We start from the raw sequence: 3,067 nt of genomic DNA on the forward strand, positions 1-3,067 counted from the left end.
GTGTTGTGCCGAACCATCCACGTTATTTTGGCAAAAGCACCAAGAGTGTTGAGAACGTCCGGTCTGTTTCAATAAATGAGCCAAAGCAATTGAGAAGGATCTTTGCCGTTTTCGTGGCACTGACTCTTTATATGGGAAAGGAATTTAGTTTTGAAGCATGAGTGAACAGTTTTAGGAGAGATATGAGCTTTTGCAAGTGAGCTATAGTGATGTGCTGAACTGTAAGACTGTTTTGCCAAATGATCTTAGAGTTTTGAGAATGTAATTTCTGTTTCAAGAAATGAGCCAAACCAATGGAGAAAAACTGTATTATATAGTTATCAATTAATGATAAAAAGGGGGGAATTGTGGAAGAAATTTTATCTTTAAGATGTGTGTGACCATCATATGACAGTAAAAGATCAGCCACAAACCTTATTCTAAAATGGAATTGTATTGGAATGGTAAAGAGTAGGGCTGTACAATATATCAAAAAATTATCGTTATCGCGATAATAGTATATGCGATATCCGTATCTCAGAGAGGTGCGATAAACTGCATTTATTTTATGTGCCAAGCATTTGTGTGATGCATGCATGCATAGGTTGTTTATCCAAATTCGACCAATCAAATGTGGCCTTACTATCTTTATACCCGCCTCCCCAGTAGGAGCTATGCTATTGGCTAGATCGGGCCCAAAGGGGAACCTAGCTGCTCAGAGCAGAGAGTGGAAAATAAAAACTAATGGCGGGAGTAGACACAAGCGAGAAAAAGGACAACAGCGAAGAACCTGTGCCTAAAGAGAACTGTACGTCTGAAATATGGCAATATTTTGGCTTCAATAGAGAAGGAGTGTCATAAATGCAGGTACTGTGTAAGGGGCCGTTCACATATCGCGTCTAAAAACGCATGAAAAGCGCGGCCGCGCCGCTATCTCCTTCTCTTTCCACAAGCGCTTGCGTCTGTCGTTGCTATGAAACCATGACCTGCGTGAGCTTGCGGAATTCTGAAAAGTTGAGATGTTCTCATCTCGTCGCGGCATAGGCGGGAAAAATGTGCTTCCATATTGAGCGCGCTTCCCACGCGCCTGCATTTGAAATAACGAATTTGCACACTGACGGTGTCACTAACGGTACTGATCCACTTTTGCGACACGACAGTCGCGTGGTGTCGCGACGCCTCCCCACATTTGTACGTTGATGGGCGTTTACCGCTATGGGCGTGGTTTTGACCGAGCGGGAAATGTTGCATATTAGAACAGAGGACCTGCGAGAGACTTCCCCCCGTCTCCATATGCTCTACTTCTATTGGATAGTCACGTCGCGTTCAACGGAATTCACTTGCATAAAGATGGGCATTGGCCAGCTTTTTGACGCGCAGCATTTTTCCGAATGAAGCGCCACCTTCCCGGAATGCTTTGCGGGCGCGTCAAAGTCGCTTAACGTCACCCATAGGAATATAGTGGAGTGTGGCGCGACAGAAGTGTCGCACGGACAAGTGGATCAGTAACATTTCCCTCTCGGTCAAAACCACGCCCATAGTGGTAAACGCCCATCAACGTACAAATGTGGGGAGGCGTCGCGACACCACGCGACTGTCGTGTCGCAAAAGTGGATCAGTACCGTTAGTTGTGCTGAAAATGCAACCTCAGGGAGATATATGAAGACTTCAAAAAGTGTAAGCCCAAAACTGCTAACGAAATGCCAAGTAACAATAACTCACAGACAACCATTAATCAAAGTGTTGCATGTGTAACGTTTAACTCATTATGAAAAAACTGAGATATTCTTCTGAAGATCAGAAGAATATCTATTAGCCTACCTGTTTATTTTAGTATGATCATTACATAAATAAATTATTTAAAAAAACGTAATAAAAATAGCATTTACCAAACAACCAACTAATCAAGTTTAGAAACTAATATATATATATATTGAGAGAGAGAGACAGAGAGAGAGAGAGAGAGAGAGTTTGCTGAGAGCACAATCACCACCATTTTTGAACATGGAGGAACGTCACGACTCTGATCAGCAGCAGCTACATCAGTGTGGTTAAATACATTTGTATTTTTACATAAATTGTTTTCTAGAAATGTGTTACACGTAAACTAAAAATTCTTGTCATGGAAGAGCAATAGTAAGATATGTAACTAAGAAGATTTGTACTGTTTGTGTTAGAGAAAAACATAATAGAGTGTGTAAAAATGAACAAGCATCTGAGAATTTTCTGTTTGCATGTAACACATTGCTGCAAAATAAATGTACTGTATAAATACAAATGTTCATTTTCTTTTTCCCGGTCAATGTTTACCTACTCTCTGAATCTGTATTTACACAGACAAAACTGACATTATTGTACAGTATAGAAAGCATTTAGTCAACAAAAATGTTTTTAAAAAACATGAAATTTGTATATAACAAGTATTTGCATGGTGAAAACACACTTAAACATTTGATCACTGTGGCTCAAACGATGACAAAAACACTTTTTATTTTGGTGGCATTGGCCAATTTTTGGCCAACATATTAACTAGGTTTTGAAGCATGAATTAAATGTTTTGGGTGAGAAACTACGTTTTGCAGACATGCCGTAGAGTTCTGATGTTCCAGTAAACAGTTGTGACAATCGAGCTTACAGTTTAGAGAATGTTTCGAAAAATGTGCCAAAGCGATAGAGAAAATCTAATATAATTTGATACAGATTTTTAAGTACCTGAATCCAGTTCAAGTCTTCATGCAGTTTCTCGGGTAACACTGATGAGTCAGAATTTACATTTCATTTGCAATTTACACTAACTTACTTTTTCAAACTTGTTTACAAATTAAAAAAAAAAAAAACATTTCCCTATTTGTTTGCCCTTTATCATTTAACATTACAGATGTTAAAGTAAAATAAAATGCTAAAACATTCCCTGTACTTATTTTTAGGTAATTTAAATATGTAAACTATTACATTTTATGTTTAACTATTTTTTTAGTTGTGGCTTTTTAAAAGTTGGATATTTTAAAAGTAATTTTAAACAGTGTAATTTAAGCATATAGGGCATGTGTCCACCAAAAAGAAGATTCAATATTATAATAATTTCAGG

The sequence above is a fragment of the Abramis brama genome, assembly GCF_963993115.1.
Source record: "Abramis brama genome assembly, chromosome: 12".
Lineage (NCBI taxonomy): Eukaryota > Metazoa > Chordata > Actinopteri > Cypriniformes > Leuciscidae > Abramis > Abramis brama.